This window comes from Capsicum annuum, chromosome 4 (assembly GCF_002878395.1).
Source record: "Capsicum annuum cultivar UCD-10X-F1 chromosome 4, UCD10Xv1.1, whole genome shotgun sequence".
In the NCBI taxonomy this organism is placed as follows: domain Eukaryota; kingdom Viridiplantae; phylum Streptophyta; class Magnoliopsida; order Solanales; family Solanaceae; genus Capsicum; species Capsicum annuum.
This window is the reverse complement of record NC_061114.1, coordinates 195,423,028-195,439,148: the sequence shown is the minus strand read 5'-3', so window position 1 is coordinate 195,439,148 and position 16,121 is coordinate 195,423,028. Positions and strand designations below refer to the sequence as shown.

General features: G+C 37.1%; 1 long non-coding RNA gene across 1 annotated transcript; it reads right to left on the bottom strand.

Annotated features, from left to right (window-relative positions):
- Positions 1 to 19: 19 nt before the first annotated feature.
- Positions 20 to 9,948, bottom strand: LOC107855600. The gene is made up of 2 exons (XR_001670293.2): positions 9,376 to 9,948; positions 20 to 296 (listed from the first exon to the last, which is right to left on the bottom strand). It is a non-coding gene; the product is annotated as an uncharacterized LOC107855600 (long non-coding RNA).
- Between the last annotated feature and the right edge of the window lie 6,173 nt (positions 9,949 to 16,121).

Sequence of the window (16,121 nt, the reverse complement as noted above, 5' to 3'; positions counted from 1 at the left end):
AATGCAGAAAAACATGATAAGACGGAAATATGGTCATTCTTTTACTTCAACTGAACAAATGAAAATGAGTTCATGAAACATTCAAAAACACCTGACACTAGTCTGCGAAAGCTCTAACAACTAAAAAATACTATTGTCTGAATACGGGGACAAGGCCCACAGTCAGACCATAAACCAACAATGAAATATAAATGTCAAATCAACAAGGTCTTCCAAAATAAGGGAGGCTCACCAACTGCAAACTTCAGACAACCCAATCTACTGCTTAGCGGGACTCCGGGTCTGTGCCTTAGATCCTGAAATATAGGGGGTCAATACAGATGTACTAGTACACAGTGAAATCCAAAATAAAGTACTTTTATACAACATAAGTGAGAGCAATTCACAAAATATTTTACATACGGTGTATGAAAAAATATGGGCATACTGTAAAAGACTTTGAACAACTCTTTGAAATCATAACTCATTCTTTATCTTACCTCTGAGCTAGAGCTAGATGGTACACCCTACAAGTCTAGTACCCACAGGCTAAATGGGTCCGCCATTAACTTGTTAGCCAAGCCCCCACATCCAAGTTTGCCACAAGGATAGGGGTCCTACATACTATTCTAGTATACCAGTATCTCAAGGACAAGTATACATTGTCCTTAGCCAATCATATCACCCGAATCGGCAAAACTCAGTTTCTAGCGATGAGCCCGTACACTCAAACGCCTTCTTTAGGTAACCATCTAACTCTCTGTAAGCCTATTTTTAACATTTTAAATTATGGATCTTTCTGAAAAGTGGTCTAATATCTGAAAAATCATGTAGTCCATTATGGTCTGAGTCTATTATAGAATTCATCTGATTTGGTATCATCATATCAAGAATTGCAAGTCGTATAAGCAGTGTCACAGTCTTTTCATTCAAAACATGTCATTTATACCATCCAAATCATTTAAAGAGTGCAATAGAATATGTAATTCAAAATACATAACTTATGCAAAGGTTCTCATCTTTCAATTCTCAAACATATGGTGGCCAATCACTTTCTATTAAATCATGAACTTCCTTAAATCATCACTCTTCATTAACATAAGCAAGAAAGCACCCTTTTCTTCACTTCATAACCAAAATCAAGTCTTAAACAATAGTAGAAATATTTATCTCATGCTTCTCAATATGCAATCAATAAATCATTATCATATGAAAACAAGAGGCTTTATACAAGAGAGGGATTATGATTGTTCATGCTCTCAATTCAATATTCAAACTCAAAATACATACATACTTATATATGAATACAACAACAACAACAACAACAAACCCAGTGTATTCCCACCTAGTGAGGTCTGGGGGGGGTAAGATGTACGCAGTCCATACCTCTACCTCTGATGAAGTAGAAAGGCTGTTTCCGATAGACCTCCGGCTCAAGGCACGAGATACCACACAAACACATAGTGCAGCACAGAAGCAGATTACATAACATAAATACGGCACCCATAAGTAATATAAAACAGAGGAAAGCAGGGAAAGCACACAGATTCGTAATACAACATGGAACACGGAACACGGAACACGAAATCATGACAAGAATAAAACCCCCACCAAGTAGTTCCCTACACTAGCGACCCGAACTGGCCCTAATCCTCTGCCGTAATTCGCGTCCTCCAGACCTTCCTATCTAGGGTCATGTCCTCGGTGAGCTGTAACTGTTCCATGTCCCGCCTAACCACCTCACCCCAGTACTTCTTCGGCCTACCCCTACCCCGCCTAAAACCATCCAACGCTAGCCTCTCACACCTACGGACCGGGGCATCCATGCTCCTCCTCTTCACGTGTCCTAACCATCTCAATCGTGCTTCCCGCATCTTGCACTCCACTGAAGTCACACCAACCTTCTCCCGGATAGTCTCATTCCGAACTCTATCCCCTCTAGTCAGTCCACACATCCAGCGCAACATCCGCATTTCTGCCACCTTCATTTTTTGGATGTGGGAGTTCTTAACTGGCCAACACTCCGCTCCATACAACAAGGCCGGACAGACTACCACCCTGTAGAATTTGCCTTTAAGCTTGGGCGGCACCTTCTTATCACACAGCACCCCCGACGCGAGTTTCCACTTCATCCATCCCGCCCCAATACGGTGCGAGACATCCTCGTCAATCTCACCGTTACTCTGGATCACAGACCCAAGATACTTGAACTTGTCCCTCTTACCTACCTCCTGAGCTTCCAGCTTCACTACTACCTCATTCTCCCGCCTCACGTCATTAAACTTGCATTCCACATACTCTGTCTTGCTTCTGCTCACCCTGAACCCTTTAGACTCAAGGGTTCGCCTCCACACCTCTAATTTGTCATTCACACCCCCTCGAGTCTCATCTATCAGAACTACATCATCTGCAAACAGCATACACCACGGCACCTCCCCTTAAATACGCTGCGTCAACACATCCATCACCAACGCAAACAAAAAGGGACTAAGAGTAGATCCCTGATGCAATCCTGTCAGGACAGTGAAATGTTCTGAGTCTCCTCCCGCCGTCCTCACCTGGGTTTTCGCTCCATCATACATATCCTTAATTACTCTGATATATGCCAGCGGTACCCCACTCACCTCCAAGCATCTCCAAAGCACCTCCCTGGGGACTTTGTCGTAAGCCTTCTCCAGGTCGATAAACACCATGTGCAGATCCTTCTTCCTCTCCCTATACTGCTCCACCAACCTCCGTACTAGGTGGATTGCCTCCGTCGTCGAACGGCCGGGCATAAATCCGAACTGGTTCTCCGAAATAGACACTATCCGTCTCAGCCTCACCTCGACCACTCTCTCCCAGATCTTCATCGAGTGACTCAATAACTTAATCCCCCTATAGTTATCGCAACTCTGAATGTCCCCCTTATTCTTATAGAGAGGGATCATGGTACTCCACCTCCACGCCTCGGGCATCTTTGCCGTCCTGAAAATTTCATTAAACAATCCAGTCAACCACCTTACACCAGCCTCTCCAACGAACTTCCAAAACTCCACCGGTATCTCATCCGGCCCCGTCGCCCTACCCCTTCGCATCCTGCGGACAGCCTGTCTAACCTCTTCTACCTTAAAACGTCTACAATAGCTAAAATCCCGACACTCCTCTGAGTGCTCCAGTTCCCCTAACACAATATCTCTATCCCCTTCGTCATTCAAGAGCCCATGAAAATACGACTGCCATCTCTTCTTGATGTGGCCATCCTCCACCAACACTCTACCGTCCTCCCCCTTAATGCACCTCACCTGATCGAGGTCACGACCCTTCCTCTCCCTAGCCTTAGCGAGTCTAAACAACTTTTTCTCCCCTCCTTTCCCCTGTAACCCTGCATACAAGCTCTCAAAAGCGGCCGTCTTAGCAGCCGTGACTGCTGACTTCGCCTCCTTCCTCGCTAGCTTGTACTCTTTCCTGTACACCCGCTTCTCCTCTTCGTCCTTACTTTCCACCAACTTAGCATACGCCCCTTTCTTGGTCCCCACTTTCTTCTCCACCTCTTCATTCCACCACCAATCCCCCCGATGGTGCCCGGCCCGGCCCCTAGAAACACCCAACACCTCACTTGCATTCTCCCTGATGCACCTTGCCGCCCTGTCCCACATACTATCCACGTCCCCCCTACACTCCCACACCCCCATTCCCGCCAACCTCTCCCCTATCTCCCACGCATTCACTGGCGTCAGGCCGCCCCACTTAATTCTCGGTCTACCCTCCTTACTCCTCCTCTTTCTATTCTTCTTTATACCCAAATCCATAACCAAGAGCCTATGCTGGGTCGAAAGATTCTCACTCGGGATGACTTTACAGTCCTTACACAACGCCCTATCCCCTTTCCTAAGCAACAAAAAGTCAATCTGAGTCCTGGCTACCGCGCTTCGAAAGGTGATCAGGTGCTCGTCCTTCTTCGGGAAGCCCGAGTTCACCACCACCAGCCCAAAGGCCCTCACAAACTCCAATAGGGTCGCCCCCTCTTCATTTCTCTCCCCAAAACCAAAACCACCATGCACATCCCCAAAGCCTCCCGGTAGCGCCCTGATGTGCCCGTTGAAATCCCCTGCTACAACAATCTTCTCCGAACTAGGCACGCCTCTCACCACCTCCTCCAAAGCCTCCCAAAACCGCGTTTTCTCCTCCCCCTCCGATCCCACTTGCGGCGCATAAGCACTACACACGTTCAGGGTAAACCCCCGAATGACCAACTTAATAGTCATCAACCTATCGTTGATCCTCTTCACCTCCACTACCTGACCTCTAAGCTCTTCATCTACTAAGATGTCAACTCCATTCCTACGCCTGTCGCTCCCAGAGTACCACAGCTTGTAACCATCCACATCCCTAGCCTTAGACCCTACCCACTTGGTCTCTTGGACACACGCAATGTTGATCCTCCTCTTCCTAAGAATCTTCACGAGCTCTATGGACTTACCCTGAAGGGTCCCTATATTCCAAGACCCAACCCTCAGCCTACCGTCCCGCCCTCCACTGCCCCCCCGCCCCGCGGCCAAACCTTGGCCTCCCTCCCACTCCCGCCCTCTCCTCATCCCCTGCCCCCACCACGGCCCCACGCCCCAACCCCCTCGGACATGACCCTATCCACCCATTACCACCCACAGCCACAACTACACGAAAGTATAAAAAAATATACAAATATACACGGTGGTAGTATCAAAGCAGCAGCAACAAAGAAATACAAGGCTCAGACAAATTCAAAGGAATACTCCCGAAACAAAACTATACTCAATAATGGAATATGCAATACTGAAATAATACTAATGGAATATGCAATAATGAAATAAAATGAAATGAAATAACGAAAATAACAAAGGTTAGAGGTCACCGGATTGCGCTTGGGGCTGCGGCTGCTGGAGACGGAGCGGCGGGTGGCGGCTAGGGACCGGGCGGCGGCTGGCTGGGGGCCGGGTGGCGGCTGGGGGGAGGGCTGGTGTACCCTGTCGGGGGGGGTACGGGCAGGACAGGTAAAGGTGGGGTGGGGGTCTGCACAACCGGAGGGGGGGGGGGGCGGGGGAGGGACCGGCTTGGAACCGGCGGTCGGCGCCAGAGGATGGCGGGGAGCGGCGACGGGATCGGCGCCGCGGACCGGAGGTCGGTGTCGGCGGTGGAGTCGGATCGGCGCCGAAGGACAGCGGTGGCGCCGGGGACCGGTACAGGAGAGAGGGAGGGAGGGTCGGCGCCGGAGGTCGGCGCCGGAGCCGGAGGTCGGGTCGGCGCCGACGGTCGGCTACGGCGACGGGGGCCGGTGACCGGAGCTAACGAGAGAGGGGGTAGGGAGGAAGAGAGAGAGCCGTTAGAGAGAGATGAGAGCCGTTAGGTTAGAGAGAGACTAAAGAAAACCTGCTCAGGAACAAGACGAATCTACTTATATATGAATACAAATCAAATTTAGGGGAAAGCCACAAGACCAAAACATTCTCATCAAAAAGGGTTCACCGTACATATTTGTTATTGTAACTTCAAAACCATTCGAAAATATATGATTCCATGACTTTAAACCTTATTCAAAATGTTTTCAATAATCCAATGTAATTTAGGCAAACCCCACATACCTTAGATTACTTAGTGTGAAGAATAGGACCCAAATATTGACTCGTTTCTTGGAAATCTTGGACTGAAAGGCTTGGATTTTTTCCTTGAAGGAAAACCCTAATTTCTTTTGTTATTGAGAGTTGAGAGGATTGATATGTCTTTAAAACTAATAAAATATGGATTATAACGCTTAGGGTATGATTTAAATTCGTGGGGAAGGAGTTTGGGATGGAAAAATACCAAAATATCCCTTTAAAGCGACACTCTAGCGTAGGTCGGCCCTTACCGACGGCCTGAGTGACGGACCGTCACTCCCGTGACTGAACGTCGCTCAAACCGTCACAAAAAACTAGTTTTTGAGCTTGTTGTTTCAAGTTGACGGCCTAGCTTAACGGGCCGTCTGACGGTCCTTTAGTTTGTCCGCCGCACCTCGGCAGACTGACACATCTATGGAAATCGGGCATAATGTTTTACTCCGAAATCGGATTAAGGCAAAACTAGTGGAGTTGGAAAGAAGACTTAAATACCTTTTATTTGATATATAGTAGGCCCTCTAACTTGTTATATACAAGAAGTTATGGTTGACGGTAGTTGATCCAAGTTGAGACGTTCACTAAAACTTAATCGATAGAAAAGTTTTCAACTCGTCTTTGAGTTAGAGGATTTTTGTGACCTCAATTCATATTCAAAGGTATTCCCAAACTATGAAATTGATCATCACACATATATTAACAAGGAATCATTGGGTCCGGGTCTATACGCGTGGAAAAGACAGTTCAAACTTTAGCCCGAAAGTGTAGGGTATTACAGATTTCTATAGCAGATATGATGTTCACATTTTTAGCATGAATACTTCTTAACCACGATATCTATATATATGAACTTGCATGAACTTTTAATCTGGTTTTATAATAAATGTTTACACACAAAAGTAAAAAAGATGAAAACTCACAGTCAATAAAATTTTTTTCAAAAAAAGCTCTTCATACCATGCTTAGACACACATTTTGGTCGAAGTCAAGGATTTGACGTGTCCTAAAGTGACTAATCGTGAGGCTGAAATATACTCATCTCTACTTACTATATGTAAGAATAAAGAGAAATTTTGAAGCAAACCCATTATTCACAAAGTCTAAACAAAACACCTTTACATGGTAACACGATTCAAGTATGTGACTAAAGATTAACGAACTAACGTCCAAACAGTATGGCTGATGACCTTTTAAACAATCCTGTATGAGCATGTTTTATAAACTATAAAGATGGAAAGAATGAGTTAATTTCCAGAAATAGGTTTTAGGCAGAAACACATGAGCTTAAAACATGATTCATGGATCAAAACCATTGTTTACTATAAGAACAAAATCACTAAAAATCATTAAAGCAAGCTGAAATGCAAATGAGTTCCAACTTTGATATTCTGTCATGGTGACAATATAGATTACCAAACTAAAATCTAATCACTAGATATAACACATACAGTTCACGATTTCACGTCGTTTCTAGTTTACTATCAGAAAGAATTCTTAATTGCTCACTTCATAAGCCTCTTGGTTATGAGGGACAACACACTCAATTCAGACGGTAAAATATTTGAGTACATAGCAACAATAATGGAAAGAAACCTACTGAACTCAACTTATCATTTGTAATCGTGAGGAGAAAAAAAATTATCGAGTTAATGATGAGTGGTAATTTTACCACTTATTTACGTTCAAATTAGTACACACTACAATGATTTAATGATATGAATGAGACAATTTTGTCATTTGAATGCACTAATTCTCACATTTTGCAGGTATACATGTGATAAGAATAAAAGGAGTAAAATGAGCTGAAAAAGGATCAAAAGGGAAAGAGAAATGCAAAAGCTGAAAAAGCAGGAGGTGAATCTAACCCTCATTACTGCGATCGCGGTATGAGGGTCGCAATTGCGAATTGTCAAGCTTAGTCAACTGTCCGCTATCGCAATGGTCTTACGGTGGTCGCGGTAGCTGCGACCGCGATATGCATAGGGACAATTGTGTAATTTTCTGTAGCCGACCCCAAATCCCATATAAGGCAAAAATCCTTTCTTATTTGGGATTCTACATTTTGAAAAAGTGAATTTGGAGACTCTGAAACCCTACCAAATTGGGAAAACTATTGTATTTAAATTTTCAATTTGAGTTTGGTGCAATTGAAGTTAAATTGAAGAAGATTCTTGTTTGAAATTTTCATGGAAGCATTGAATGATCCTTTTGGTAAATCTTTTGTCCCTAACTTCATGAGTAGCTAAAAATCTATCTTGGGATTATGTTGAAATAGGGTACAAATATGCGTGGGTTGTGATATATTAGGGTAGATTCTAGATTATTGATGATGGATTTCACTAATGCTTGCTTGATTTAGTTGGGATTTATGGTTGAGAATCCCAAATTTCTAAAATAGATTTGTGGGTGAAAACTCTAAATTTTCAAAAGCTCACATCATCCTTGAAAGAGGAGTGTGCGTGTACTTTTGAATCCTATATCATCCTTGAAAGAGGGATATGAGTGACAAGGGTAGTGACCAATAGTTAGATGTAGTTTGTGCTCTTTTCACTATCTTAGAAATAAGGGTGGATTGAAAATTAGCTAGATCTTTGGCATCATCCTAGAAATAGGGGTGCCCAATTGAGGTATTTGATGATTTTACTTGACATATCCATGAGGTATTCGAAAGGATCCATGAGTAATAATCTTGAGGTTTGGTTGAAAGATTAGCCTCAAGAACTCCTAACTTAACCTACCCATGTAGTTGATGAATAGAATTTGCATTCAATTATCATGAACCCATGCATTATTTGCCTCTAGGAAGACATAATCCCAAAACTTGTCTCATAGTGGAATCTTAGTCACATTTGTTGCTTTAAATTTGTTGTTTGATTTGATTTTGGCAGCATAATTTTCCAACCCCCCCCCCCCCCCCCATTTTAATTCATACATTTCATTTCAATTACACTACAGGCATACACTTAGACACTCTCGACGCACATAAGGTTTGAAGACTAGACTCACTCCTTGAGGATTCGACCTCAACGTAAGTAGAGCTTTATTAAAATTGATTGTCCTATATCAAAACTATGATATAGGTGAGCGTGATCAGTTAACACTCTGATTCTATTTCTATATACACTTGTTAACAAACAAAACAAGTAAAAAATCTCGATTTCATCAAATTTTGCCTCTTGCTAAGCTAAAATGAGGGTTGCAGATTATCCAAAAAATGTGTCTTAGTCAATTTTGAAAATTTGAAACAGAACATTACAATCAAATTTAGACCTACGACTTCACATTTTTGACATAGCAAAAACTTAGATCAGATACTTTATCGATTTTGGATTAACGAAATCGTACAATAATGACTTTCAAATAAACTGAATATAAACTAATTTTTCAGATGTATTGAACCTGAGACGGAGATGAGTAAGCCAGTAAAAGAGCTTTTTATTCACACACAAATCCTCAAAGCATAGCAAAGTGATCCCATCTCCTTAAATATTCAAGTTTATTTTTTAAAACCTCTTGACATAGATTTTGAAAGAACAAGCATAACAGGTTCCGACGGATTTCAAAACATAACAACGTGAACGACATACTTATTCACCAAAGTAGTTTCTCTAAATATCACCAGCTATCGTTAACCCTTTTTTTGTACAAATTGAAACTACAGAAAATAGTGAAAAACCAACACATCCAAATAGGTAGAATTTCGACAAAGTGAAAAGACTATTGAACGACTACATTTTTATTTCTAGGAATTGAAACTACACGCAAGGTGAATGTTATTACTGACCTTTTGTGGAGCAGCGAACTAGGGCTTTCCGTAGGAGATTCGAACTCAAACTTCAAACTCGAAAAGAGAGCAAGAAAAACAAAGAGAAAATAAAAATATGAACTTCCTAATGTTTAGTGCTAAATTGATAATTGATGATTCTTGACCCCTGCTCTTGTTGATGCAAAATGGGAGCCCAAAGACTCCTTTTATAGAAAATTTGAGGGTTCCAACTGTCCTCAAATTTGAATTCTTGGAAAGGCCCCAAATCACAGAGAAAATTTGGAGGTAGAGAAAAGATTAATTTTTCCATTTGATGTAAAAGGGAGAAAAGGACGATTTGAAAGCTTCCCTTTCGTACCCATAGAATTAAGGGATTAACGCTCCTAAATATAGTGGTCTTTGTTGTTCTTCACCTTTTCAGGGACATCAGTGGTCTTTGTTGTTCTTCACCATTGATTTGATATTGTGGAAGAAAGGGATTTAGGGGTGTTGAGTTAGCTGATTCAGCCGTGTTTAATGGAATTTTGGGTCGGGTCAAGGTCCAATTGTGTTGGGTTGGTGGTATAGTCCTAGGTTTTTCATTTGGATTGCTGTTTAGGCTGAAAAATAAGTTAATTAATTTAATTATTCCAAATCGATTTCACTTGATTAATTTAACGATGCTTATTTTGTTCTAATTAATCTTCTCAAAAGCGTATATATATATAAAAATAAATAAAATAATAATTTAAAATATATTTATTTATTTATTTATTTATTTTCAAACAAATTTATAAGATGTGATATTAATATTTTAATAGCAAAGATAAGAAAAAGTATTATTTTCAAACTGTTAAGAAAAAGTATCATTTTCAAACTGTTAATTTTAGAAACAAAGAAAATATATATTGCAAAAAGTATTCAAAAATTTTAAGCATCGAGAAATTAATTTTATGAAAATGGAGAGCCAAAATTAGATGTCAACAATAGGAAAAGTGAATAATTCTTCATGCAGCTTTAGGTGGTGATACTCGCCTATTTCTTTTATTTCATCTATCTCTATCTTCGTATCATTAGAATGTAAATGAAATGCTATTTTATCGTGCTCCTTGCAAATGTACTTATAATGTGCTTTACAACTTTAATGTCTAAACAAATCTCTACATTCATATGACAATTGAACTTACAGAGTAAAAATAAATTATAAGGAGCAACTCATATATTATCAAAAAAGTGTTCTCTAATTTTCACATTTTATTATTATTTCGTCTTTTATATATTGGGTATGAATTTTTTCCTTTAGTTTTTGTTCTACAAACTCCTTCGAATACTTATGTTTACAGTAACTCTCTTTTTTCATACAAGAATTTGTTGGATTCAAACTACCACAAGGACAATGTATCATGTGTTGTGTAACAAGTGAGTATAGATAGAGATTTATTTTCTCATCAAGCAACTCAACACACACGAACAGATCATATGCTTCGGGAGTTAGTAATTTATAATTCTCAAGTATAATAAAAAAGTGAGCATGTGAAAATTCTAGTTTTTGAAATTCAATGGTGTACATAAATGCTGCAACTTTTCAAATATGTCTTTTCAGTATATATCATTTTTCAATTCTTCTAACTTTGATCTAAACACTCGACTAACCAAATCATGTCTATTTGGTGATTCATCACTTGACAGAAGATTTTCTTCTATTTCAGGTCAAGAAAAATTATATGTCATAGTAAAAAAATATATCAATTTTTTCAAAACGTTGTACTAATACAATAACATCCATTTATTACCTGCGCATATCCCTTGGGCCTCCTGTAAAGATAAGAGAAAATATGCGTTGTTTTTCTATTTTTGAAGTTTCTCTTTTTTCACGTTGTAAAATATCTAAAATTTCTTCTAATACATTTACTCTGAATAAATCTTGATTAGAAGAAGTAAAGTCAAATTTTTGACTTTTAATTTTTATCCATTCATCCATGTATTGTTGAAATAATCTTCCTGAATGTAAGATTACATTTACATCATCTCTTATTTGTAGATGATAACAATAATATTCAAGACAAGAGATAGTGTCTCTTTTCATTTTTCTTTTTACATAGCTTTTAACCTTCATACTAAGAAGACCATCAATTGAAGACATATTGATTACATTTAGTAATTGTTTTTGCTCACAATATATTCATGTAGATGTGCTGGACGAATGCTAAAAAATTTTAATACCACAATGCCAATCATTTTGGTCCTATAAAAATAATAAAGGATATTGTAATGGATCATAACACTCATAATGATAATTTACTAATTGACTTCTATCACTTTTTATATATATTCGGATTGTGGTGTGGAAATAGTATTATTGGTATCTTGTTCAATTCATATGCCTGCAACTTCTGATATAGTTGGTAAGTTATATATTCGTTAATCTAAACAAGAATCATACTTAAGTGCAATATAAAAATTAAATAGTTGTGGCACATTTATCAAAGGTTTCAAAAATATAGAGTACGGATTATTTTTTAATATGTCCATTAAATTTGTAACGATACACCCATTTAGTTTTTCTTACCTCATTCTCACTATTAAAGAAATACAACTGCAGATTTGTTTCTTTTTGATATATCAAAATTACATCATTTATGAAATAATACATTTGTCCTTGAACTCAAAAAGTATAAATATCATTATTTTTTTCACCAACTCTTTGTCATAAGATACCCCGAAAGAGGTGAATGCAAATATGTTATTGTATAAAATGTTTTGATTCCTCTGTATTTTCTAGATAAAGTTTTTTTAATTCTATTGAAATTTCATGTGAAGTTAATTGAATAGAACCATTGCTACAATGAAATGCATGTGGCTCAAATTCAAATTTTTTAGCTTTACAAAATTGACTTCTTAAAATATCTTTTAATTTAATGTAACTTGTTTTTAATGGCATAATAGTTGAGCAACTAGGTTCTATGAAATCATACCTTGTATATGAGAAATTCAAAATGAGGACATAGTAATTTGTGTATAATATTATTATTAATTGAATTAATAAATAGCTTTTGAGTAATAATTATTAATGATCCTATTTATCTCTACCTTCTTCTAATGGGGGCATTGATTCTCTTCTAAGAAGAGATCTTTGTTCAGCAAAAATGTTAATAGAATTGGAAGACGATGCAATAGTCGTACATTGTTCATCGAACTTTCAGACAATCGTTGTTTTTTTAATTTTGCTCTTCTTGCTCGTCGATGATAAAAAAGAACCTTTTTTTTTCAAGAAGTATCGTTCTATATAATTCACGTCTTCTAGCATTATTTGTCGGCGTTGATTTTTTAAAAGTTTGATCAATTTTACAATCTCTATTACTCGATATTTTTGCGATTCAATTTTTTATATGAAGTCTTGGAGAAAACAATAAGAATAAAAGTTTACTACACATTTCATATAAAGTAATAATTATATTTGTGCAAGGCATGTAACTTTAAAAAAAATATAAGAGGCAGTAAGATATTTATAATTAAAAAAAGAAATTTAATAAATTATACTTACCACACAGTTAAATGTAGATAGGGGTGTACAAATAGCTAGCACTGAAGAGAGAAAATTGTAAAATAGACAGTTCAAGATATATAAATTTAATAAATTAAAAAATAAAATATGCAATTTTTTTTTTTTTTTAAAAATGTGAAGATCTAAAGTTAGTATCACCGGAATATCTATAAAAAATTTTAAAAATGAAAAAAATTTAAAGTTGGTATCATCGAAATAATCAAAAACCTTTGCTTTAATATTTGACCTCACATGTTTTAACTTATGTTTTCTGAAAAAAAAAAAAAAAAAAGGTTCGAAATGTGTAGAAATTGTCCAAGCATGCTTTCGCTGGTCGCATAACAATAAATTTATCGGTTACTGTAAGACTACTTTTCATGAAAAATGAGGAGCAATTTTAATAAAGGTTAAATTTTGCTAATTATGAGTGCTCCAAACTGTTGATCTTTCAGAAGTACACATATTAATATACCAATGATGTACAGTTTGACATTCAGTCTTGTCTTGGGCAATGAGACATGATTTTTATACTTAAAAAATCTCTTTTTTTAAATAATCGATTTCAATCTCTTATAGTTTGATTGTGTTTGTTCTCATGCTGCAGATGTGATATGAGAGGTTGGAATAGGACCAAAAGCAAATGTGAATCCCTTATTTCCTTCTGTGCAAAGTAAGTATATGCCAATTTTGGTTATGCTGCAGACTTAAGTCTAGTTGTGTTGGTATCCACGTAATGTGGGTTTAAACTCATAAGATAACCCAATAGTGAAGTACTCAAATTGTAACTTATGATAATTATTAACAGTCTCAAAAAAGGAAGATCAACATATTATTGTGAGATTATAAAAGAAAGCCTAAAAAAAGAAGAAGGAAGAAGAGATGACATGTAATAACAGAACACGAAAACAGACTACATATAACAAATTCATTAAAACAGCTAGTCACTGAAAATTTGTTGTATTTGAAATTAAATTTCAAAATCAAATTGTGGTAGACTACAGGATCAACAACTGATGAACAACTAATAAATCTCAATCAAGTTGAAGCTAGCTATATGAATCTTCACTATGTATGTCTCTCTATATAAGCTATATCCAAGCTTGTAAATACATAAGTTGAGAAAGGACTTTGAAATCACATGAACAAGAACTTTTCATACCAAGTGATGAAAAAGGAACATGTTGTAATGGTCACCAGATATAAATTCATTGTAACCTATACAATGTTTGATTTTTGATTAATATAATCTCTATATATCTAATGCAGCTTTTGATTTTCTTTATTGGACTCAACATAAGTAATCTGGAGCTTACTATCGAAATCAGATGTCATATTAATAATATTAGTACAACTACTCTATAGTAAGCTGATCTATATTAAGAGCATATAATTGTATAGCAAGTTACTCTATTGGATATTAATGAAACTAATATTCATAACCACTAGAAAGGAAGATCAACACATTATTGTGAGATTTTTTACCTCTTTGATTGTTCTTTATATTCCCATGTTCTTAATCTCATTTATTCATCATAATTGATTTGCGATTTCTCTGTTATTAGTGTAATTTTTTTATTTATTTTGTATTCTTTATCGATTTTATTACCTCGAAAGTTTAATATACGTTTTTATTTTATGAGTGTGTGAGAAAATCAGAGAACACCTCAAAAAATCAAGATTTCAAGGAAAAAGTGTTCCATCTGATCTTTGAACGCTCGAACTTCTTTCAAATTTGAAGCATGGCTATTTTGAAACTTTGCTCTCTAAGCAACTCTTTAGAAGAGTTGTAATAGATATCCTAAAATCATCAGTTGCTTTGTTTGTATCTTTATAAGAAAAGTGTTTCACCAAGGATATTGGACCTGAAAATGATTTACATTCAAAATCAAACATCCCATGATTTTTCAAGGCAAACTCTCTGTCTAGCAGTAGACATCAATTTAAACTTTAAAATATTAGTTAAGATAAACGTGACAGTCCAAACAATCAGGTAAACTTCTAAATTAAGTCAATTTCTTAATTTTATAGTCATGTAATCTAGTATATACAAAATTAGATTCAAGCACCAGAACTGTAAAATAATAGCTAAGTCCTTGCACTATGATATTCTCGATGTCGCCTCTATCTTGTTTTTATTTATTTTTCTTGTTTTTCCTCCCTTATTTTTTCCCCTTAAATAATTAGCTATGTCAGTATTGCAAAAAAGAAACTACGGGTGTGTTTGGTATGAAGGAAGATGTTTTTCATGGAAAATATTTTCCTAAAAAATGTTTTCCTGGAAAAACAAGTTGATTTCTTACTTGTTTTCTTATGTTTGGTTGGTGGATGAAAAATATTTTTTAGTATTTGGTTGGTGAATGAAAAAATATATTTCAAATTTACTAATAGCGCATGCTATGTATATCCATGTACAATTCATTATATATATTAAACATCCCAATACTTTTGCGTACTCTAATTGTGAGTCACTTTCACCTTCATTCTTTCGAAGTGCAAAGCTCATATCCAATGGAGTCTTGGCAATACCGAATTCCATATACTTGAACTTGTCAAGTACATTTTTGATATAATGAGACTGTGACAATGCCAACCCTTATGGAGTTCTATGGATTCTTATACCTAAGATTACATCTGCAACTCCAAGGTCTTTTATATCAAACTTACTCTCGAGGATTCGTTTTGTTGCATTTATGTCAGAAATGTCTCTGCTGATGATCAACATATCATCCACATATAAACAAATAATTACTTGGTGATTTGGAGTATCTTTAATATAAATACATTTATCACATTCATTTATCTTGAACCTATTTGCCAACATGGTTTGGTCAAACTTCGTATGCCATTGTTTAGGTGCTTGTTTTAGTTCATACAATGACTTAATAAGTTTACACACCTTTATTTCCTTTCCTGGAACCACAAAACCCTCAGGCTGTTCCATGTATATTTCTACCTCCAATTCTCTATTTAGGAAAGTGGTTTTCACATCCATTTGATGTATTTCAAGAACATATACCGTAACCAACCAATTAACATTCAAATCGATGTTATCCTTGTTACTGGTGAGTATGTATTGGAGTAATCAAGGCCTTCTTTTTGTTTGAAAACTTTTACTACAAGTCTTGCCTTGTATTTATCAATAATACCATCCGCTTTCATCTTTCTTTTGAAGATCTATTTAGAACCTAAAGGTTTATTTCTGGGAGGAAGATCAACCAATTCACATGTATGATTGCTTAAG